We start from the raw sequence: 26,481 nt of genomic DNA, 5'->3' as shown, positions 1-26,481 counted from the left end.
TTTCCATGCGGAAATTGTTACTACTAAGCATTTTCAAAAATAGCTTCACGCTTCACATAGTTCATTATAGTAGACTTGAATACAATATAAGATTCTTGAATAAAATTACTTATGATCTTGTTGAATAAAAAAAAATGAGCATGTGTAAACATTTACAAAAGCTTTTAACAATTTATTTTTCTGTTTAAAATTGTTGCAATATTATTAAAATTGTATTGCATATTTATATTTTAATAATGTTTCTAAAGTATTGCATTGCAATATGTAAAATTTTAATGTTGCTCCAATGTAGCTGCTTTTGTGCTGTATAAGTAAATTTTTTCTTAATTTACTAAAATTAAAATTTTTTGAAATTCTTGTCCCACAATTACCATAATTTTGAAGATAAATTTTAAAAGGAAATTCTGTCTCTGCTGAATTTCATATCTTATCCAAAAAAAATCTAATTGTAAGAGGAGAGAAATTTTTAAATATTAACGGGAAACTGAACGTAATCCTTCTCTTTCTGACTATCTTGTCTTTCTCTCTCTCTCTCTCTCTCTCTCTCTCTCTCTCTCTCTCTCTCTCTCTTTCTCATTCTTTCTCTCTCAGAGATCTTATTTTATTCGAGAAAGAACATGTATCTGTGTATGTTGTATGCGCACAAAAAACACCTGATATTTATGGTCCAGCTGATCGGCTGCTCCATTCGCAGATCGGATCTCACTAAATCACCAGTCGGTATACGCCTAGGAAGGAACTAGCCGCTTCTCCCCCACAGCTCACAGACGGCCATAAGGTTCCAATGTACAGTGACGCAAATGACGAAGGATGGAAGAAGAAAAATCGATGGAAAGAAAAAGTCCAAGTCCTATACGGCCTAGCCCTGGCACGCCTTCCGAACCGATGTGTCATATCTGAAAAACTATCCAGGAGATAAAGATCCATGTATATGTCGTATATATGGCATAATATAATAATTGCTATTTTTTTTTAAATACACAACATGAAACTTGCATGTTGCTATTCAAGAAGATAAAAGTGTTTACGGTTAATACAGTTGGAATACACACCCTGCTGAAAGTATCCGATTAAAACTATTCGATAGCTTTATTGTAGTAAGATTGAAAGGTATTTTTGAACCTGCATTTTCCAGTAAAACAGAATAACCATCAAATCAGTTGTATAATATAATGATTTAAATTTATAGAGTTTTTGAATTTTTTAGTTGAATTGTAAATCTTAATTTTCCAGTAAAACATATAGTACAACTGGTACAATACCAATTTGAAAGTATTATGTTTTAGTGGGAAATTTAAATTTAAAAACACAATTTAATTTTACTAGACCGAATAAAGTTTTCTAGTAAGTTTCAATCGGTCATTTTCAGCAGGAGTAATACTAGTATTATTTTCGTACTATTATCATTATTATTTTTCAAAAAAGTTCAAATAGTACTTTAAATAATACTTTATTTGTATCAAAAACTTATTCGACATCAGTTTTGAAATTTATTTATTGCTTGTCTTTGTTTTTGTGCGTGTAAAAATTTAAAATAAAGTGCAATCATTATTTTGCCTTTTCCAAATATTCCAAAAAATAACTAATTCTGGTATTTTATTATTAATGATTTTTTTATTAATATCAATAAAAATACTTTTTACTATTATATTCAAATTTTATTTTTATTTATTTCTTATTATTACAAACATTGTTCAAAGCTTATTATCTACAAAAGACACGCGCACACACTTATCATAATTATGGTAATATCCTAATTATAAGAATTAATAAAAAATTTTTAAACATATTTTTTTATGCTTTTTCATATGAAATTTGAATAAGTTAATAAATCAAATATACTCTTTGTTAAAAATAAATCTGTGCTTTAAAGATTCAGTGATAAGTTTAAACATATTCAAGTTAAATTATACCTTGCTTGATTTTAAACAGAGCTAGTTGAGTTTGAGAGTTAAGTTACGTTGAACTCTCTGGTAAAAATATGGCGTAAAACTAACGCAAAACGTAGATTGAAATATATAGAAAACGTATGGAACAGGTGATGAAAGCGAAATCGAACTTTTTAAAAAGCGTAGATTAGAACGTATTGAAGCCTTAATATAACATTTGTATGATTCTTGTATCATGCACTTATATGACGCTTCAAGAAACTTTCCAATTTTGCCCGGGCTTGCGTCGATCAAAATGTATATATAGTAAAAGTAGGGTAGTTTGATCTGATTAGAGGTTATCGATCGTCTTTTATGAGCCGATTAGCCGGCTAGGTCAGGATGACTTTCTTCTGGATCATTAACCAGAAATTATAATTGTACCGCTTGTCTCACGAACATTATATTAAAAAGAAAAAAAGCAGTATTAAATGTTAATATCAAATTAAAATTAATATATTCTCGGTAAAAAATTGTTCATACATAATCATAATAACATAAAATTAAAGAAATAAAATTATGTAAAAGTACATATAATTATGTATATTCCTTGTATATTTATGTATATTTACATATAATTTTATATATACTAAGTCTTATAAATAATGATATTCTTATCTAAATTTCTTATTATGCGTATATATTTATACATATATAAATAATGATTTATATACATTTATACACAATTGTATAAAATCTTTTATAATTTATATATAACTTTATATAATCACATTTTGACATCTGTGTTTATAAAAATAGCCAGAAAAAAATTTCTATATATATTTTTGTATACAATATGTATAATTATATATACAACAAATTAAATATAAAATAGGCCAAGACGGTTATAGCAATATTTTGATGTTGAAATAATAATTAATTATATAAAATACAATTAATTAATAATATTTTATTGATTTCAATTCATATCGAACTACGCGTTGTTACTTTTGGTTTAAAACAGCTTTTGAAAATAAAACACAAATAAATTGAAAATAATTAACCGATGCTAAAACTTGTATTTATACAATTCTCTCACCCCGAAAGAAAAAAAAGTTGCAAAAAATGTTACTTCGAAGGTTTGAACCTGAATCCTTCACCTATCCGGGAAGAGTGTCTTAGCCAGTTCAAGCATTGAATGTTTCTTCTACATGGAATGATTTCTTGATAGTTATGTATTTAGAAAATGGAAAAACTTTGTGAAAACTTTCAGTGATTGCGTTATGTTATTAAATTATGATATTAATTTACATTTCAGAAATAATATCAAATTACAATCTCTAATGCGTGTACAACTATCTATTCCGCTATATCATAATTTTTAAATATGCCTAGTTTTAAATCCTGGTTTAAATATGCCTGGATACATCGAAGAATATGTACATACATGCCTCGGTAGTCAAAGTAGTTGGACGCCCGTAGGAAATTCAGGAGATCCAAGTTCGAACCCAGGCTGAGGTGTTATTTTTTTTCAATAAAATACTTTACAATTTTTCCAGGGAGAGGGAATATTTTATATTCTATAAAAACGCCTAAAAACATTAATATTACTATTCCGGCTTCTTGACTATGTTTCAAGTCCGACGAATATGTGACGCGCAGTTTAAGTTGGAAATTATAAAAAAATTAAAAATTATTATTCGGCACCAAGAACCGCTGTAAGTGATATAAGCCTTCTTGCATTATATATAATAAATACATTCATTGTTGTTTATAATAAAAAATGTGCTTATACATTACAGGAAATATATGACGCAATAATTTATTTGGATATCACGGAAATATTAAAATTCATGCAGATTTAAAATAAAAAATTTTTATGATTTTGTAACCTTATAACAAAAAATGTTTTGTTATATTAAAGTTGGATGAATTTTTATGTAATATTATATATCTTTTTACATCTATTTTTTTAAATATTAAATGTGTCTCAAACTATTTAAGAGATGGAGGACGGCATTTGAAATTTGTGCATTAAATAATAGAATGGAATAAAGAGTGGAATAGGCCTACGAGCAAAACTACTGTAAAAAAAAAGCGCGCAATGCTATCTGTCTCGTGATAGATGGTGTGAAAACTTATCAGTTCCTTAATAATTAGTTTTTCAAAAAGTTTTAAAAGTCTGATGCCAAAAAACGATTTAAGGTCAAATCAGCTCTTATGTGTAAAGCGATTTTTAGCTTTCTCCGTATCTTAAAGACTGTTCAAAATATAAAAGAATGTTTTACAAAAGTTTAATAATAAAATTACCTCTATTTATTTACATCAATAATACTTTTTAGAACCATTATTAAAATATTTTTTTAATTTTAAAAAATATTGCATATGATGCAAATGAATACAGCTACTTTTATTGTAGAACTTTTGTACAAAACATTTTTTGACGTTTTGAATAGTTTTCAAGATGTAACGAAAACCGCTTTACACATAAAAGATGATTTTCAAACCGTTTTTAGCCCGCAACTGATATTTTCTAAAATCATCTAATTAATTTACTTATGTGTATATAAAGTTTTATTAAAATAGAAGTGTAACTTCGCAAAGTTCCCTTGTTAGTAACAATGACCGCTGAGTGGTCCTGTGTCGGCTCTTAAGGTATCTTTTCTCTCCTTGTCTTTTAGAACAGTTTCAGAAACTTAGAGATTTTTAGTGATTTTTCACTTTTCAGAAAATTTGTTTCACAGCATATTTAGAGACTTTCAGAGTTTGTCAGAGAATTTTTCAATAATTTTCAGAGATTTTCGAAAAATTTGTTAGTGTTCACAGACTTTCAAAGTGTTTATCAAAAAATTATTCAGAGATTTTCAATGTTCTTCAAAGAATTTTTTAGAATCTCAAGTAGGAAAAATATTTAAAAAATGTTTTCAAAATCATTTCAGAAATTTTTAAAAACGTTTTCAAAAACGTTAAAAATAATAGGATAATTCTCTTTTTTCATTAAAAAAAATGTTTATTATAATATTGTAAAAAATGTTTAATGTAATGATATGGCAGAAGGAGTTGCGAGTCTGCTCTCCGCGCGCTTACATTGGTGACAGGCTGGGAGAATTGAGCTATTTTTATAAATTAATCTTATTAACTATTGTAAAATGATATCAGGCTTTCTAGCTTTGTTTAATTCACTTTTCCTGCATACGACCGTTCGTGCATATAGCCATTCGTTATGGGACATCTTGTATATTATTTGTCAAATTGACAAATTGTAACTTAATTATGTACATCAATTTCAGTGAATGAAATTAACAACTTACAAAGTAATTTTCTTATAGAGGAAAAGCCATTATTCAAATAATTCAAGCGGAATTAAATGAAGGTTCTCTTCTTTTCTATTTTCTTGTGTCTCTGCAAATTTCATTTATTCATTTATTCAACAAATACCGAAATCTATCAGTGAACATTATATGTTATTCATATACACATCCGATTTTATGAATGTGTATGTGAGAATACATGTCGCGTATCTTTATATATATATATGTATATATATACATATATGACCCATGTGCCGCGTCATCAACCTCCACGAACTTACATCGTCAACAGAAGTGAAAGATGCTGGCATCACCAAATCTTTCCTTTCTCCACCTACTACACGCGGTGAGAGTAAACGTGACGTCACTGACTTAAAGCTGCCGAACGAAATAAACGCTATCGATTGATTAGTATGTACTTTATAGACAGGGAGCCAGTAAAATTTCAGTGAGTTTATTTTTCGATACTAGTATATACAAAAATAACTAGTCCGTATTAATTAATGACAATATACAGGGTGTCTATAAAATATATTCCTAACGCTTATATTTCAGAAGCAGTTAAAAATTATGAAAAACCGTAAAATGTTTAATCATTTCGAGGGGCTTGAAGAAATAACACATTTTACCATGAAGATATATGGAAAATCAATATGAGAAATGGATATCATCTTTAGAAACACCTTCACTATTGTGCAATGTGCTATACCTGAGCGCGCAAATTTCAAATAGTTTTATTTATCAATTAACTTTAAACACTTCTCATTTAAAAACTACTGTAATCTCGATATTTTGATGTTAGAATTTTTGCCTCGAAATGATCTCAGGAGTCTGCCATTAACGAGTGTCACGTAGTGTGGGACATCCTACATACATTTCAATATAATTAATTCAAGGAATAGATATCTCTGAATTAATTTTTACACTAAAAATCAAAAATTTTACTGTTAAAATACATCTTATTATTTTTGTATAACTTTCATCTTCGAACTCAATTTTGAGAACTTTGAAAGAATCGGTTAAAATATGAGTTCAAAATCTTATAAAGCCACACTTTTCTATCTTGAGTAGCTTATTGATTTAAGAGAAGAACGCCGCGTCCATTGGTGATTCATGATAGCAGGTATTGTTCACGTGGAACAATGAAAATTATTTTTTACAATATTTTTAAAACTTGCTGTAATATTGCTAAAGTAATATTACAAAAAAGTTTTTGCAACCTAAGTTTCTACAACATTGCACTCTACTGCAATGTTACAACGTTGCAGTAATGTTGTTAGAAGCTTTTATTGTTGTGTGGACTTAATAAAATTTTAATAAAATTGAACTAAATTTAATAAATGATAATGATTAGTATGGTAAATTTTTCTTTTGTTCCATGCTCATATGATAAGAACTTGGTAAACCTTTACAAAAGGGAAGCAGCCTCTGACGATCTTGACCTTGACCTATGTTATCAATGGGAAGGTACTGAGTGACATACACAAGGTTTTAAGCAATGCTCACTTTTTATTTAAAAAACATCATTACAGAAAGAAAAAACAGTTTTTCTTACTTATTTCGGAAAATATTCATTTTACAAAAAAATATGTTAAACAAAAAATGAAGCTAGTAATAAGCTCTATAAAACAGGTCATATACATATTTTACCTAATTTCAATACTTTCGTCGTTATTGTAGAAAAACTGTTCTGCGTCGAAAGGGTTTTCGACGCAAAATAGTTTTTCTACAGTATATAGAGAACGCGTGGACGGGGGAGGGGCTCGCCCCTCCCCCTGCACCCCTTGCCCGTATTTTTTCTAACCCAACCCACTTTGTCTTAGGTCCACTAATGACGGGGTGGATGCAGGAGGGGGTGAGCCATAATTTCAAATCTAATATCGCAACATCAATTAGATATCCTTGGTCAAATTACAATTAAAATAGGGTTAGGTTGGGTTAAAAAAATACGGGGAGAGGGTGCGGGGGCGAGGCGGAGCCCCTCCCCCGCCCAAGTATCTACTTTTCACACAAAACTACTAAAAATAAAAAAAAAATTATTTTAAAACAGTTTTTCTACTATAACGACTAAAGTATTGAAGTTAGATAAAAAATGTATATAACCTTTTTTATAAAGCTTATTACTAGCTTCATTTTTTGTTTGACATATTTTTTCGTAAAATGAATATTTAGTGAAATAATTAAGAAAAACTATTTTTTCTTTCTCTGATAATATTTTTTTAGTAAGAAATGAGCATTACTCAAAACCTTTTGTATGTCACTCAGTACCTTCCCATTGATAACATATGTCAAAATCAAGGTCGTCAGAGACTGCTCCCCTTTTGTAAAGTTTTACCAAGAACTTTTATGATAATATATCAATAATATCGATAATTGTAATTAATTTATTTTAACAGCTGACCCAAGTTATCGTAACATCTTGTTATTGAATTGATATTTTGTTGAAAACAATTAACTTTACTTATGCATATTTTTTAATGCACATTAATTATGCATATGTAATGTACAAATATGTTTTCTATAGAAATAATTTCTTAATAAAAATGTCACTGCGTATTTATGACAACCTCAATGTCTAGAGGTACCCTTGTGCCTTTAGGTACCTTTAGCCCTTGTCATGTCACCATGCCTGGACGCACGAAATGTCTGCTCTGATTCGTAAACTTTAATCGCGAATAATTTGAAAACCATTATACCCTCGACATTTTAAGATTTTTTTCTTAGAATGTTCTAAAGAATCCGCTCTTAAGAAAGAAATATTATCTTTTTGAAACACCTGTATATGGAATGGTAAGCCATATTTTCTTATAAATTTTTTCGTTTATAATGATGTTATTTTGATTCACAGTTTGTTTTTTACAAAAAGCTTTTAATCGATTTTTTTATAAAGTAATTATAGATTCTCTTTTTTTATTATTTACTGATTACTTTCTTTATTTTCTAAATATTATAATATATTAATTTTCTAATGTTGATCTAGTAAATTCCTGTAATTGAGAATTATTCTGGCAATTGGAAATGTGACTTGATGCGGATCATGAAATGAGTTAGCAGTAAATGAAGTATTGATGCTGTATGCATTTCTATATTATTGCACTGAAGAGGATTTAAAGGAAGTTGAAAGTTTTGTCATGATGTAATCATTGATTGATTTTGTTTGAATAAAATAACATACGCAAAATTGATCTGCGTCTTTTGGACTTTTAATAGCCTTATATTTGTTGATTTTTTTATTTTGAAAATATTATTTAATTATGTGTAAAATGATATGATAAATATGGTAAATCGAGGTAAATATCAGTAAAAAGAACCAAGTAAACGGAAATGGATTTAAATGGATTAAATTTTTTAATGGATTTAAATGGATTAAATTTTTAAATCCATTTTAATTCATTTGAATACATTTTGGATTAAAGAATAGCGATTACGTCATTTCAATCTTGTGTGACATATTAAAATAAATATTACGAAAACTTATTTTGGATTGAAAAAATAGGGATCACTTTGTTTTAATGCCGTTTATAGATTATATGGCAATGTAGCATAACTTTTTTGAATTAAAAGAATAGAAATTTCAATCCCACTTTATGAATTAAAATGTATTCAAGAAATTCTTAATTAATTTAATTAAATTTAAAAAAATTTTAAAAGTTTAAAAAAAATTTTTTAAATTTTAAAAATCAAGAATTTGGCAATAATCATACAAATTCATTTCTATCACAGATTTTCAGAGACTTTTTTAGAACATTTTGATCCAAATCGCAGATCGAAACGTTTATTGTAATCATTAATAATTTACTGTCAATATATAATGTAATTTACGTACGAACATCCTGTGTTGGCTTTTAAGGTATCTTTCCTTGTTTTTTAGAACAGTTTCAGAAACTTAGAGACTTTTAGTGATTTGTCAATTTTCAGAAAATTTGTTTCACAGCATATTCAGAGACTTTCAGAGTTTGTCAGAGAATTTTTCAATAATTTTCAGAGATTTTCGAAAAATTTGTTAGTGTTCACAGACTTTTAAAGTGTTTATCAAAAAATTATTCAGAAATTTTCAATGTTTTTCAGAGAATTTTTTAGAGTCTCAAGCAGCAAAAATACTTAAAAAAATGTTTTTAAAATAATTTCAGAAATTTTTAAAAACGTTTTCAAAAACGTTAAAAATAATGGGATAATTCTTCTTTTTCATTAAAAAAAAAAACGTTTATTTTAATATTGTAAAAAATGTTTAAGGTAATGATATGGCAGAAGGAGTTGCGAGTCTGCTCTCCGTGCTAAAGATGCGGGTTAAATCCACCCAGAACAGTGTAACTCTAAATCGGTTTATAATCGATTTTAGAAACAATCGCCACCTCTCGGAAGTCAAAGGCAAACCATCGACAGTAACTCTGTCCAGGAAAATCTCTTCTAATAGGCCGTTCGGAAGTGGCATTAAAACTGTAGGTTCCTATATCTATGAATATATGCAAAAGAGATTGTCTACGCGTTGATAAGCGTATATGGCACGCGAAAAAAAAAATTTTTTCTTAAGATTAAATAAAGTACAAATATAAATATTTTCAAAGAATAGGCAATTGTGATGTCTGAATATGACCAACTGATAACTCTGATAAAATATAAATAAATTGTATGAGGTAAGTTTATTTATTAATAAAAAATTATTTCAAATGTAAAAATAATACATTTGGCAACACAAAACTTAACTTATAAATTTAAACTGCATTTAACCTCTTTTAATAATTAATACTTAATAATTTAATAATTAATAATTAATAGCAATGTCTAAAAATAATATTCAAAGTAGTGTTAGTTGAAAATATAGGTTAGAAAAACAATTTGTTTTTTGTTTTCATATTAAACAAAATCATTGATGGTCAAAAAGTTTTCAAAAAAGTTTTGAAAACATTTGTGAAAATTCAGAGCTATATAACACTTTTTTTCTTTTTTTTCTGTAAACCCTTTAGTTTTGCAATTAAATAACATTTTATAAAAAATAAGTTTTTAAAAAATTCGATATTATTAAAAATTATCGTATCAATTTTCTCTAGAAAGCATTTTAAAGCTTAGGAAGCTTATTTTAAAATACTTTTATATTTTTATTCGATGATGTTTCATCAAATTGCAGCACTTCAAAGAAGTATTACAAAAAATATCAATATTCAATTGTACGTAATTTAGGAACAAAATTAGAAACACAATTGAAATACAGATTTAAACCCTTATCTTTGCTCTTTAAATTGTGTGATTGAAAACTTCTCTACGACTGGTATTCATAGTCGACTCTTATATTTAAGATCGTCTTAAGCATTTTCTTAAGATGTCATTAACCAATCAAAAAGCCTTATTAACATCTTAAGATATTACTTAAGACGATCTTGAAATAAGAATTGATTATGAATATCGGTCTACGATTTCTTTTTATCAAGACATTTACCTCTTCGTGAAATGCGAGAAAATTGCAAACGTTTTGTCCAGCATTATATATTTTAACATATAATTGCACATATTTGCCATTCCTTTAAACTTGAACGTATTTTCACACAAATATGTGTACTTGAGTGTTTCTTACCGTTATTTAACATTTTATTCTACACATTTCAAGTTAACCAAATTTAAATAACAGTATGGGATTTGGCTAATATAGTCTCATAAACATGCTTAAAGGACACCACAGGCTAAATATGGCTTTTTTTGCGAATTATTCATATCAAAATAATTATTTAATAAATTGATTGTAGTTTAATTTAGATTATAGTTTTAATTGTGAAGTTTTAACGTATAATTAATATTACATATATGTATTATTATAAATATTCAGCATTGTCTATATGCGAGAGAATACATACATATATAAATACATTATACATTAAAATATATATATATATATTTTTTTAATAAATATATTTTATAACAGAACATTATAGTTTTAAACAATATGTAGTTTTCTGGAGAAAGCCACGTTACCATTCCTATTTCTCTTTGACTCATTACGGTATAGTCAAATGGTAAATAATTAATATTTCATAAATATTAAGTCTAGAATTGATTAAACAAAACATTGACGAATATAAGCATCAAGTTTTTAATTAAAAATGTTGATTATTAAGAAAGTTATTATATAAAATGTAAATGAAAGTATATGATATCACTTTTCTCTTTTATTACTTCTACGAAAAAATATCAATTTTTTTCTTCATAATAAATTTTAATTTTATATAGTAGACACATTATGTTTTTAAGATAAATGTTTTTATAAGTTATTTAGATTTTTTGTGTACTAGTAATAGTTTTTATTTATTCGATTCTGAATAATGAATAATAAATTATATTTTTGTAGAAATGTTATATTTTACTTATACAGTCATCTCTATATTTACCACTACAAATTTAAAACGTGTACTTGCAAGCAAGTGAACAAGGGTAGATCATCTACAGGGAGGAAAAGAGGGAAACTTCTGAAGCAGAGGGGTTATTGAAGAAGATAGAGATAGGTCACGATGCTAGCGTGACTTGACAATAAAGCTCATCTCGCTTCCGGTTCGTTCTTGAAGTTCCCCCTTCCCCCTCATCAATCCACCTGTTTCAACACTTCAATATATCACATAGTTGGCTATGGCATAGCCATCCTCTCTGTCACTCCAACTTATGAATCAAGCAAGACATAACGCCGTGTGAGTATAAAATGTAAAACTCGAACTCTCGATCCTTACTCACCGAGTAAACAAGAAACATTATAAATATATATTTTGAAACATTAATTTTACAGGAATTTTATAAATATTTTCATATAATATTGTATAAACGTTTTCCAAACATTACTAAATAATATATTATTTTCGAATGTTTACAAACGTTTAATATAACATTTCCGAATGTTTTAATAATAATGTTTCAAATATTTTTTCAATGTTCTTATATAATATTGTATAAATGTTTTTAAAACATAATATTTCTGAATGTTTAAGAAACATTACAATAATATTGTTCTACATATTTTATAAATATTGCTTTGATTATAAGTACAACCATGATCTTCTTTTGTAGCTACAATACCCAATAAAAAATTTTGTAATAAAATTAATCCTCCGAAATTATTAAGGATAATTGATAAAAAGACTAGTAAAAGTGTCCGCGCCGTACTCACAAGGAAACATTCCCAAGTATAAATGTCTGATTTTAATGAAACTTTGTATACCTATAAGTTACATAAATAAATAAATTAAGAAAATATTAGTTACTGCCCAAAAACGGTTTTAAGAAATACAATTACTTTTTATGCGTAAAGCGATTTTCAGCTTTTTTTATTATGTCACAAAAACTACTCAAGATATCAAAAAATGTTTTATACAAAAATTTTATAATAAAATTACCTCTATTCATTCCGTCAATCTTTTTTTAAAATAATTATTTAAAAAAATTATTTTTTTAAATCATTTTTATAAAATATTATTAACAGGAATAGAAATAATTTTATTATAAATTTTTTGTATAAAATATTCTTTTTGTATAATACATTTTTCGATATTTTGAATATTTTTTGAGATTACGTATCACAAAAGAAACTGAAAATCGCTTTACACAAGAGATATGATTTCCCTCCTTAAAATCTTTTTGGGCAGCAACTGATATTTTCTAAATTCATCTATTTATTTAACCAATATGTATACAAAGTTTCATTAGAATCAGAAATTTACACTTGGGAATGTTCTCTTGTCAGTGCGTAAGTTCCTTATTCAAATGACCAGCTTTATTTGAAATCCAAAATGATCTCAAATGTTTCGACATCATTTGGTACCTCAGCATAGTAAGCACAAAAAAAGACGTGCACTTTTTAAGTCTCGATATTCAAGAACAGTTAGGGTATCTCTCCGTTACCTAAGACAATTGCGTTGATACATGATGACAATAAAGTGACAATAAACAAAAACGAAAAATTTAATTAACAATGTTCTGTATAGAGGAGATCGGGACTATTCGTTAGACCTTTTTTTTGTGTTTCCTGAGTCCTATATTCATTAAAAAAAAAACATAGGACAGTTTGAAAGGTTGAACCTTCTCTTTCACAATGCCGGTATAGATAGAACATGGAAGTGTACTTGCTTTGAAGTACATATAAAAATGTCAACTAATGCCAAAAATTACGAATAGCTCCAAGCCCGGGGTAATTTGTAACTAGTCTGGGAATATCTCGAAATTTGTGTTTCAAGTTGACAGACTGTAAAAAAGCTGTTGTTGAGACTTTTTTTTATTTAAAAAAGGATATAAGTATACAAAAAACAAATGCAAACATACACGTTCGCATGTCTTTTTATGCCATTGGTGTGACAAATTTCCTAACCTTACAAGTATCAATCTTTAACGCTTTATACCTTTTTACCTGCTTAAGAGCGACAATTTTATATTCATATTCATGTTTTATGTACTAAAATACACAATATTATCAAGTTTGAACTAATTCAATGAAGAACTTTACCTCAATGCTTAATTTTGCATAGCGCAGACGTTCGTAACACAGCTAAAGGGTTAGGGTTATCCAACTTAGGTTAGGCGCTGCAATCAGTATTAACGAATTGCCTCGGTGCTTGGTATTACGAATAGCCCCAACATCAACTGTGCGCATAATCACTTATGATTGACAAAAATAAACATCACACAGCAAAAAGTAAACACGAAATGTTTCAAATACATTCAACTGGACACGATACATTCAAAGTTTTCAAAAAAACTTTATTATCTTATTTAAATTTCGAAGAAATGCTATCAGAAATTACTTTGACTGTCGCAAAATACATTTTTCACTACTATGACTTCAATATGACGCCGTTACCAACAAAACTTTGTTACCAACATCGTTACATTAGGACGTGTTTACAGTGTTTAAAGTAAATTTTTAATATGTACCCATAAAAAGATATTTTAAATTATCGAATTACCCCGTCTAACGATTTGCCCCGGTCTCCCTTATATATAATGTCATGATAAATTGATGAATTGCTTAAGGACGTATAGAGATCACTTACTGCATTTGCCAAAGAGTACTTTATTGTCACAATGAGAAAATGTATTTAAATATTCTGGTAATGCCAGAACTTGTATAAAAATATCAATTGCTATTTAAAAATATCATTCAATAATATCAATTAATATGAAAATGGAAAATCTATAACACGAATTAAAATAAACTGTTTCGTACAGCAGTTGACGAACAAATAAGTTGCTGGTAATGTATAAGTTTAATTGCAGTCAAAAGTTAGGGTTATAACTAAAGTCAATAACGATAAATATAAGTAAATAAAAATAAATATTACAAATATTATCAAAGGGTAAACATTTGTCCTTAAACAATAAATTTGTCTGGATTATTAAGAATTGATATATGTATAAGCCTTGTGTAAGAATTCCGTATCTAATTGCAAATTAATTCTGTTTTTTTTTGCATTTGGATGTGTAACATTTCGGAAATTCTGCGTTTATAAAGAAACGATTCCTTATTTAATACATCTACACTTCCCTAATCGTTGTGATGATGTGTTCAGTTATAAATGAATAATTGTCAATATTTTTGCGTTACGATATTCTGATATTTTTGCTTTTAATGTTTTACCCATTTAGGATACATCACAATATTTACAATGTATCTTGTATACTAAATACATTTTTTTGTTTTGTTTGGAAAAAACATTTTTTTGTGCTTTAATAATTTTGTTTAAGTTATTGAAAAAAGTTTTTCATATAACCATATTTAATTATACAAAATTATTTAAAATATACAAATTACATAAATTTATGTAAAATATATATTACGTATAATCAATTATATATTTATATATAACTATACATGTATATGTGCGGGTATGCGTGCGTGCGTGCGTGCGTGCGTGCGTGCGTGCGTGCGTGCGTGCGTGCGTGCGTGCGTGCGTGCGTGCGTGCGTGCGTGCGTGCATGCGTGTATGTGTGTGTGTGTGTGTGTGTGTGTGTGTGTGTGTGTGCGCGCGCGTGCGTGTGTGCGTGTATGTGCGTGCGCGTGTGCGTTTGTATGTATGTATACATATATATTTGGACATCTGTCCACATGTTATACTCGTTATATATAAATATATAATTAATTATACATAATATATATGTTTCTAGATAGTTTTATATAATTTTATATAATTATATTTGCATGAAATATTTTTTTCAATAAATTAAACAAAATCATTAAAGCACATAAAGATGTTATATATATCCATATATGCATATATGTATATGTGTATATTTATGTATGTTATTATTATATAATATGTTACATAATGTTTACAAAAACAACAGCCTGTTGTTTTTGTTCCAAATACTATTCTGCATACTTAAAAAAATTCAATAACTTTGTACGAATATGTTTGAACCGGTTTTCTCCACCCAGTAGTTTAATAAATCTTACAAAAACATGCCACACATTGCATCTGACATTTTTGTTATTAAATACAGCATTTTTAGAAGAAATTTTATATTTTTAATGACAAAACATGATGCATTAAACTCTGTGCTACCAATACATGTAGTGTAGCGACCTATCTCAAGAATGATTTCAACACCACGCGTTCTTTCAATTTAACCCTTAAACACATAAGTGAGTCTGGGAGACCTTCCTGAAAAAACTTTACTTTAGTGCCATTTTATTTTAGTTAAGCAATGAAGTTGGTCAACCATAGTAGTCGATAGAGAAGACTTCAAACTTTTTTTCCACCTAACCCAAAATTTTTTTCTCATTCCGTCTTCACACAGTAAGCAATCAAAAATATCTAGGGGAATTTTCAATATGTGTTTAAGGGTTAAACTCAACTTTTTATGCGTTGTTGTCATGTGACATAATTTTAACTAGCGCCATTGATTCTCTTGCTTTAAAAATAATAAAAAGTGTCATCTATTTTACTTCCTTGCTTTAAAAGTAAGAAATAATAAAAACATAGAAATTTAGTATAGAAACCTATATAAATTCAGATAAAATTATATAGGATTTCTATTAAATTTTTTTAGGTTTCTATTATTTTTTACCCGATTTTGTATACTTTTTAAACAGTGTTTTCTCCAAGCGCAACAAAAACAGATCTTTTCGTAAAAATTTTTCATGTATAGTTATATATAAATATATATAAATGTATATGATTATATATAATTTATGTATGATTATATTTTATCTTGTATATTGCCAAGCATAATCTGATATGAAGTAATATTTTTCCATATATGTAAATATATGACTCCATATTCAATCTTATATGATCATATATAATAGTAGATTTTAAATATGAAGCTATATATAATCATATATGGTTTTTATATAAATATGTATGATCATATATAAATTCATAATTAGGTAGGTTAATCATATCTGATTTTACCTTATATAATCATATCCCAGATAGCACAGGACAGCCTATAGACATCCGTTTTAAGTTTATTTTATGTCTGCATGTCCATGGACATGAAATAGACGTCCATTGTATGTCCAATTTTGGATGTCTATTAATGGCCAATTTTTGAACATCCATAGTATATTCGGATTTGGATATCAATCGGGAAGCATGTTTTTACCGCGTAAGCATAATGCGTCTTTTGTCGCAAATACAAAGTACGTTTACATTTAGACATTTTAAAAGTATTCATCTTATTTACAAAATTTTCTAAGCCTGCTCGCGACGTGTTGCTTTCGCTGACTTGAAAACTTTTCTACGAAAAAAATATTTATTTATAAATATTTATTTCAATATTGTAAAAATTCGTTTTCTTAACATTAAATGCAATAAAAATATTGTTTAAAATAAAAAAATCGAGAATCCTCAAGAATTTTTTCCGGAAATTTTCAAGCGGTTACCCATTCAAATCGTAAAAAATCGTAAAAAAATATAATTTTATATATGTTTATATAAATAATATGCTTTAATTATATATTTCATCTTTTCAATAACATAAATTGACTCGATATATATGTGTTAACATAAAGTGTTCACAGATCATCACCACGCATTAGTTCGCAGCGGTCTTACAAGTCAAGCAACGTTGGGCAAAGTTATGACTTGGATGGGTGGCCGCTTGAAAATTTCCGAAAAAAAATTCTTGAAAAAGATTCTCGATTTTTTTTTAAGTAACATTTCTATTTTATTTAAGACTTAACATTAAGAAAACTGTTTTTGACAATATTAAAGTAATTATTTATAAATAAATTTTTTATATTATACAATATGTTTGTATACGTTCATACATGGTCATATAGAGACAAATTTTGTACATGATCATATATAATGATTTAAATATGGTTACATATAATTATACATAAAATTTTTACTCAGGAAGTTATTCCGCATATGTAAAAATCACTAAACACTTTATATTTATTTATTAAAAAAAAACACATTTTAACTATACATATATATTATCGTCTTTCCTACAATAACTATTCAAATAATCTATCATATATATGCATCCATAAACATTAAGTGTTCACAGCTCATCACGAAATATCACTTCCTGTATGATCTTAATAATTAAGCAACGCTGAAGCCAATTCCGAGTTTGATGGGTAACCGGTTTTATGATCAGAAAAGTTTAGCAATACTAACAATGTGACTATGTACTTAAGTGACTGCGCTTGCAAGATGATCATGGAAAATAAACGACATTAAGTTAAGAGTATAGATGTCTGAGTACACAGCATGAATAAGATATTTCTAAAAATCTTAAATAGATTTTCGTATAAATATTGTCTTAATGTAAGAAAAATATTAATGTAATGTTAAAATAATACTTTGATATTTATATATAATTACTATAAGTAAAATGTTTGCTTTAAAAATACTGCAATGAAATATTTTGCAACAATGCAATTACAATTTTGGCACATTTTGGCAATATTTTGGCACATATAGCTTTCACAAATATTATACGTCTCTAAATTAATTCTTACAGAAAGGAAAATTTATTGTCAAAATAATGTACATTTTATTTTCTTTTGCCTTCAAAATTAATTTTGGAGGCTATTTCCTTCAAAAAATTATTTTATTAGAATGTAGGTAAAAAATCTGATAATGCTATGCACCGTTTATTCTATCTTGAGTGATTTTTTTTTTTAATTACAGAGAAGTAAAACTCTGCTGTGTTCATCTGGTAACGGACATGTACTGCTCGCTGATAAAACATAAAGCATTATTTTTTACAATATTTTTAAATCGTTGCTGAAGTATTAAAAAAACACCTATAAATGTCTTTGATAAACATTGCACTGCAATATGCAATATTGTAACGTTGCAGCAATATTGCTTCTATACTGTATGGATAGTATAATGTTTAAGAAACGTTTTTTTAAGCGACGTATTATAAATAATATTTGAAGCTATAACCGATAATTTTCTCATCTTTATACTAAACTTTTTAATAATTAACTTTCGTATCATATATCACTTATTTTTTTAGTACAATAATAAAAAGTCCTAGAGTTTGCAATAAAGTTCACTTTAAAATTATAAATAAACATATATAAAAAAAATTGTTGCGTAAAAGTACTGCCATCATTTAAGTTAATTAACACATTCAAAATTAAGTTCCAGTATCATAAACGTTTTAAATCTAAGTATTTTTGAAAACTTTAATACCCCTCAATTTAATTAAGCGAAAGCTATCACAATGAGAGACAAACGAATCTGTTGAAACAGACGAGCAGTCAATCCGTCAACTTGACATGCGATGTCTGTGTTCAGGGATCCACGAGGGTCGAGAACGAACCACTGTCAAACGACCCCTGTAGACAAGTCTATTAAATCCTCATTAGAACTTTATCCTACTCTATGTCTGACAATCATCGAAAACTCATGCAGCTTTTGCACGACAGAATTTCGTTTTCTCACGAACATAAAATATAATTCTATCTTAAAAAGATAACATTACAGCACCCTATTTACATTTCGTACGACAACTTTGTTAATCCTAAGTTCCTACATTTATCTTTGGTAATCTTTCTCTTTACCTATAGGTTTGTTGTACCCTGTAACTTTGACACGCTATATTTTTGAACAGAAAGCATATTTTTTTAGCTCATAACGTATGAAATCGCCTCAGAATTGCAAAAATTCGTAAAATCGAATATTTTAAGTAAAGAATCTCAATTTTTTTAATTTTAACTTAAAGCGAAAAATCCAGTGGGGTTTTTAGTTGACCCTTCTAACTAAAAAAAAAATAATAATAATTCGATGTAAATCGTTCAAAAAGGTTTGATTAAACTACTTGAAGTATCAAAAATCGATATTTTTGAAAAATCGGCAAATCATAATTTTACACTAATGAATAAAGTTATTTGAACAATATAAAAGATGGATAAACGGTTATGATAAATGAACATTATTATATATATACCATATAATTAATGAGCACAGACTTCGAAAAAAGTTCATAGTTTGAAAATTGCAGAGTTTGAGCGCATTAGCGTGCAAAAGGCGAAAGCATATTACAATGCACGTAATAATGCATAAACATTACATTAAAATAATTTTTTTTATTTCTACAATTTTATGTACTTAATTACTTTTATATTATTGTTAAATTGATAGAGACTATAAAAAAATCGCCGTATCAAAGCTCGACTAGCATAAACAGCCCCGTAAATCAATTGATACACTGTATTAAAGGTCGAGTATAATTATGTTGAATACAATTTAACGGCGAAAATAAATTTCGGTTTAATTGCTTTATTTAAGTAGATCTTAATTGCAAATATTTTTTGAGCAAAAGTAATTTTGTTTCAAAAATGTCTTATTTGCAGAAATAGTTATTACTACTAAATAATATTATTACTAAAAGTTTTGCTTAACTAATCACGGTAATTTCATACTTAAATGCAATATAAGATACTTGTATAAAATTGCTTATAAACTCAATAAATAAAAAAAGTACATAAATATTTATACATTTTATCATAAATCTTAGGTATGCTGCTTTATTGATGTACGTTGTTAAAAATATGCAGCAAAATTTAATATAGTATAATGTAACAGAAGCAACTTTCAAACAATTACATTAAAAACACTTAATGTTGTCAAAAGTGCAATAAATTTCATACACATGCTTCTCATACATTAAATTTAAACTTGTGTAACTTAAAAATATGCTAAATTTTGACATTTTTTACAGACATTTGTACGTTAATAACGCAAAAGAAATATAAGCTATCTAAAATCTTCTGTATGAACTTGTAAAGGGTGGTTTTGGCACAATCTTCTCTCTCTCTCTCTCTCTCTCTCTCTCTCTCTCTCTCTCACTCTCTCTCTCTTTCTCACCTTCTCACCAGGCTGCGGGTTTCGAAACTGGGAAAGAGGTGAACGTATTGTTTACCGACGTTCCATCCCGATGGTTTCAGCGCCGAGCAGCGATGTCAGCAGAAATGGCGTTGCAAATAAAGTGAGGGGAGCGGGAAAGACCGACGGGTTCGTTCATGAAATCGCGCGCGCTGCGTGCTCGTGTTTCCAAGCAGCAAAACCAGTGAACCGTTTGCGCAGTCTAAAAATTTATTCGCCGCTATAATAGTGGCGTCGATTAAACTGCGATATATTAATAATTTGGAGTACTTTTCTCGTAGAATTGCTCTCCAATCCCATGACGAGGGTTTAACTGTCCACTAGACCTTAAAATTTATATAGTTTAAAAAAAAGGCTCTTTTAAATCGTTGGAAAAAACCAGAAAAATTCCAATTTTTTCCGAAAAATCGTCTTTTGCAAAAATTTGCTGTGTTTGCTACGTAAATGATATGCTACCTAATTTTTAATGTCTATCATGATTATCCAGGAAGTTACTTAATCTTGGTTTTATCAAAACTTTGTTTTTCTTCTATTTCCGGTTTGTCTCACGGACCAAAATGTGGCAATTGCTATAAATTCAGAAATAAATGTGATGAGCTGGGTTAAGAAATCGTATACCATAAAACAAGATGACTTTGGTACTAATGAGATCACCATCATGGTCTTAGAACATATACTACTAGAAGAAGCATAGGCTTAAAAAGTTAACGCAGAGAAGATTGACAAGGATGAATATATAATGCGCATAGTTGAAAATGCGCATGCTCAAGACAAATCAAACCGATGTTACTGCTGTTTTTCATCACCCCGCAGTCCTTATGCATATCTACGCTTTCATTTGTCGAAGCATGGGCATTGCTGACTAGGCGCATTTTATATCTATCCTTGTCAAACTTCTACTCATTGTATCTCCATCCTTGTCAATCTTCTCTGGGTCAATGTACAGTCGAGCTAAAAGGTTGCAACACATTTTCTTCGATTGTTTTTGGAATGTAGATTTGCTCATCGAATGGCGAACGTTATTGGTTCTTACCTGTGGATCCAACCAATTAAGAATCGAATCATCTAACCATAGAAGAAGATGTGTTGCAACCTTTTAGCTCACGACTGTACAAGAATTATAGACCTATACTTCTTTCAGTAGTATATGTTCTAAGATCATGGTACAATAACACTTGAATTTTAAATTTTATACCATACTCATATTTATTACTGTCACGAAAAATTGTGCTCTAAAGTTAATAAATCATGTTTCTTTGCGAGCAGTAAATATTAGTCCGCTAAAAAATTTTAAATTTCGAAAAATATTAAAATTATCTTTCTTGAAAAATATTTTAATAATATTGTATTATATACTTATCCATAATGTATTCATTGTAATTCTTTGAAGATAACTAACATCTCTGACAGCATAAAGTCTAAAAGACGCCATGAAAATATTCCTTAGATATCTTTTGAACATCTTTATACCATATTAACTTTATTTAACTTAATTTAAATATATGCAATCATTTTCTTTGCGGAAAAAAGAATTATTTTACAAATACACGTGAATTTTTCCAATAAATTTAAAAAAAGAACCAAAAAATCCACAAAAAAGAATAAAAAAAAAGTTCTGATAATTTTCGAATTTTTAAAATTTAACAACTAAGTAAGAAAATTTTTTAAATTTAATTTTAAATATAAGTATTTATAATTTAAATAGAAATAAAAATATTTATAATTTTAATAGAAATAAAAGTATGTTTTCTTGAAAAATAATTTTAACTTTTAAACACATATTGAAAATTTCCCTAGATTTTCGATCGCTTACTGTGTGAAAACAGATTGAGAAAAAAGATTTAGGCTAGGTGGAAAAAAAGTTTGAAATTTCCTCTATCGATTGTTACAATTGACCAACTTCATTGCTTAACTAAAATAAAATGGCACGAAAGTAAAGTTTTTTCGGAAAGGTCTCCCAGACCCACTTATATGTTTAAGGGTTAAACAAAGAGATATTTGAGATCAACCTTTTCTTTCTATCTTATTCATCTTTGAATCAATCTTATCATTATAAAAGATCAAAATACAAATAGAGTTATAGAGTATCTAATAATACATCGCTCAGAGCTAAATAGAATATATTAAATTAATAGAAAAGTCCTCTATCAAGATTTTTGCAATAACTAATAAGAAATTAATTGAGAAAAATCTGTATACATAAATCCGCGCTATTCAACAGCAAAAGACAATTTAATGTTACGCATTACTCGCAATTGCTTGATGCATACTCCTCTCAATGTTTCACCGTGCACATAGCAACAGCAGTAAGTACATGTACGAATATACATATATATATAAGTAAATTTTCCGAGCATTGCTACGAATAAAATATAATTGTAATTATGAACTGTATTATGACGAAACCAGCTCCGATTACTTAAACTTTGACATATGTTGTCATGCTCATGATCTTAAATAACCTTTAAGTTTTAACTGTCGCTCGTTATTCGTTAAAAAGTTATTATTACAAAAAGTTGAAAAAATTAAGTCTATAATTTGAACTTTAGCTGGCATAAATAGAATAGAATTTGTATATTTGTACTGTGAACGACCTTCCGTGGAGCGAAACCCGTAAGATATAATTTAATCCACATGAAATTTTTGTCGCGATTGACCATGTTCCAATTGACCAGGTTATCGTGTAAAAAGTTGTAAACCCATGAAGTACGGTACAATTGTAGATGTTTCGCCCGTAAGATAAGTAGAATGAGATGAACCTCGTTTCGGGTTGTAAAGTACCATAAATGTAAAGGGTTTTCATACGAAAGAAACCCGAAAGAAAGACCTTATTTTTATAAGAAATACACATTTACTTTGTCAACTTCATTTATTAATAATTTTTTAAAGAATAACGACAACGCTAAAGCTTCCTTAAAGTCACTCAGAGTCATGACCTTGACAATATATGTTAAAGTCAAGATGATCGGAGTTGATTTCCATATAGTGCATAATTATCTTGCATAATTATTTATTATCCTGCGAAAAATTTTAGATATTTAGACGTAGTAGTTAATAATGGAAATTCAGTAAGCCGATTTATGTAAGGATTGCTATTTAAATAATAAGATTTCCAGATACATATTGAAACTTAATGGAATTCCCATGCAATAGTATTGGCTTTGAATCCTAGAATTCCAAATATATGTTGGACAGAAAGAGAGTTGCACACAAGATTTGGTCTGAAACGTAGCTGGAATTCCAAACATGATATGATCATAACATAGATTTCTCGTGCAAAAAACCGCATATAAATTGTTATGTCTAAATATCTAGACATGTCTGGAATTTTTAACAAGGTATATAAACGATATCCTAATCTGGAAGTGTATCAACACATTTAAATTATGAAAATGATTATATCAGAAGGAAGCAGTTCTTAGTGCTCAATAATAATTTTCTAGGCAAATTTACAAACATTCACAAGATCCCTCAAACTGCACCTTGCATAATTGCTGGACTTAAACTTTTAAACCATAATGGTCACCCGGGATTCAAAGAACCCCACGCATCCTTCTTCTAACTTTAACGATACACAGACCATTCAAAATTGAACAACCTTCTATGAAACTAATTTTTATCTAAAAGTGTACTCTCTTGAGAATATACTCCTAAATTTTTGTTGAATTATTTCAAAAAATAAAAATTTTATAAATTTTTTGTAAAAAAATCAAATTTTGCATTTTTTTATTTTAATTTGTTTATTATATTAAATTTATCTGAAAATATACTATCTTAAAAATACACTCTTAAATTTTTGTTGAATTATCTCAAAAATTAAAAATTTTATGAATATTTTTGTAAAAAAGCTAAATTTTTCAGTTTTTTTTATTTGAATTTTTTCATTATGTTAAATTCTAATTTTAAAAAATTATTGAATAATAAAGAATAGACTTCAAGATATATCCAGTAAAATTTTTTCGACGAAATATCAAAGAGCTGGCAAATGACGATTGTGTGCAGGGGGTCTAGTGGACCCCATGTGACCATTATGTTATTATTTGGAAGTGTGACCATTACAGGTTAAATAGAATCTAAAAATGTAATATAACGAAATTAAATTGCTAATCAATTTAATAGTTTTCATGTTTAAGCATCTTTATGACCCCCGCTCCTTTTCATTCTAAAAACTATAAAGAATTTACAAATATATTATTAGACCGATAGTGTAATAACACAATGATAGTAAGAAAGCCTTCTTCGGTTGCAGCTAGATCTTAGTGCTTATATTTATTCGTGTGATTTTATATACTTCTCCGAATTTAACCAAAATGTGCGCCGAACTAATTTCGGTCGTAACCCTGGTGGGGTGTTATTTTTCGCAATTAATTTCTTACAGTTTTTTCAGGGGGAAATGGGATATATAGATGCAAATCAGCATCAATTATTATATTAAATTAATCAATTTAATATAAATAGTGATATTACTAATTCTTATTCGACATGCTGTGTTACGACCGAAATTAATTCGGCGCACATTCTGGTTGAATTCGGAGAAGTATATAAAATCTCACGAATAAATATAAGCACTAAGATCTAGCTGCAACCGAAGAAGGCTTTTTTATTATCATTATAAAGAATTTGTTGCAAAAATTATTACCTCAACCAGGTTTGAATCTGAATCTCTTTACAATCCTTACGGACATCCTAGCCAGTACGACCACCAAGGCACTTGGCAATATTTAATCGCAAAAATCGATGATGTTAATTACGTCAATTTTATTTATTTATTTATTTATTTATTTGTAGCAATAAGAAAACATATATTAAATGTGTAATAACGGCTAAAAATGACTCTTAACGAATTTGATTGGGTTCACTAGTGCACATTAGTGTGTAGTAAGTACGTCATACACATATTATGATATGTAATATGTCACTTTCATATTTAGATTAAATTAGTGTACAGCAGCTTTAATGTGCAGTTCTCATTAGAGTCCAATCAAATTCGTTTCTCGTATAGTATAGTTTGCAGAATGTTTTTAACCTTTCACATTTCATGCATGCAAAATGTTGCATAAAATTTTGCACGCATGATGTTTTTAAAATTTTGTAATATACATATACAATAGAAATGTTTCTAAAATTTATCACATACAGTAAATTTCCAAATTTTTTAATTTTTTAATTGAGCAAATTTTCTGCTTGAACGTGTTAACATATCCAAAAATCGAACAATGAATATATATTTTGATTTAAGGGGATGCTGAACTCTGACAGTGGATCTCACTCAACGTCGGAACTGTAGATTTTTCTTATTGCTAGACAGAAAGAGTAAGGGGAATAGGTTAACACTCTTTGTTTAACTTACTTATCTGTCCTTATTCTTCAATTTTATCTCCATCTATCAGTGCATTCAAGAACTAATCTTCTTCCATTTCTATAACTATAAGCATTCTGTTTACTATTGTGCACCTCTATTTCGCGTGCACGTACGCATATAATTTTATGCAAGCAAAATTTTTTTTCCAAACTTTCGATCAAAGTTTCTGTTATTCTATCACATTGTCCGAAAAGTGGCAATGTTTCGTATTGCCTAGGAAACCTGTACAACTGTCAGATAAACTGACATTGTCGTGGCTTAACAGCTTTACGGTGTAGATGAGTGCAGATGTAAGTGATTATTACTGTGCGTTTTAAGTTTTTGTTGTTATTAACGTAGAATTGACGTTTCCACCCAAGATTAATACGTATATTTTAATTACGTAAAAGCATTTTTAATTTTGTACTCAATTTGAAGAAAGCGGTCGCAGAAACAATGTCAGTAATTACGTCAGTTCAGCATCTCCTTAAGTCGTTAATCTTTTGTAAGTTACGTAAGATTTTCTGGATTCCATGTGTAACTAAAAGTGTAAAATTTTTTCAAAAAACTCAACGCTCTGAAAATAATAAAAAAAATATTATAATACATTTATGTTCGAAGATTTTTATTTCCGAATC

The 26,481-nt window shown here is 28.2% G+C and overlaps 1 protein-coding gene across 1 annotated transcript in view; it reads right to left on the bottom strand.

Moving 5' to 3' along the window:
• Positions 1-237: 237 nt before the first annotated feature.
• Positions 238-26,481, bottom strand: part of LOC105203126 (transcription factor MafB) — a 72,064-nt gene continuing 45,820 nt past the window's right edge. Inside the window, exon 5 of the mRNA XM_026139464.2 lies at positions 238-904. The gene's annotated coding sequence lies outside the window, so the exon portion shown is untranslated. The remainder of the gene's footprint in view (positions 905-26,481) is intronic.

The sequence above is a fragment of the Solenopsis invicta genome, chromosome 2 (genome assembly GCF_016802725.1).
Source record: "Solenopsis invicta isolate M01_SB chromosome 2, UNIL_Sinv_3.0, whole genome shotgun sequence".
Classification (NCBI taxonomy): Eukaryota; Metazoa; Arthropoda; class Insecta; order Hymenoptera; family Formicidae; genus Solenopsis; species Solenopsis invicta.
Note: the sequence above shows the minus strand (reverse complement) of the source record. Positions and strands in the feature narration are given on the sequence as shown.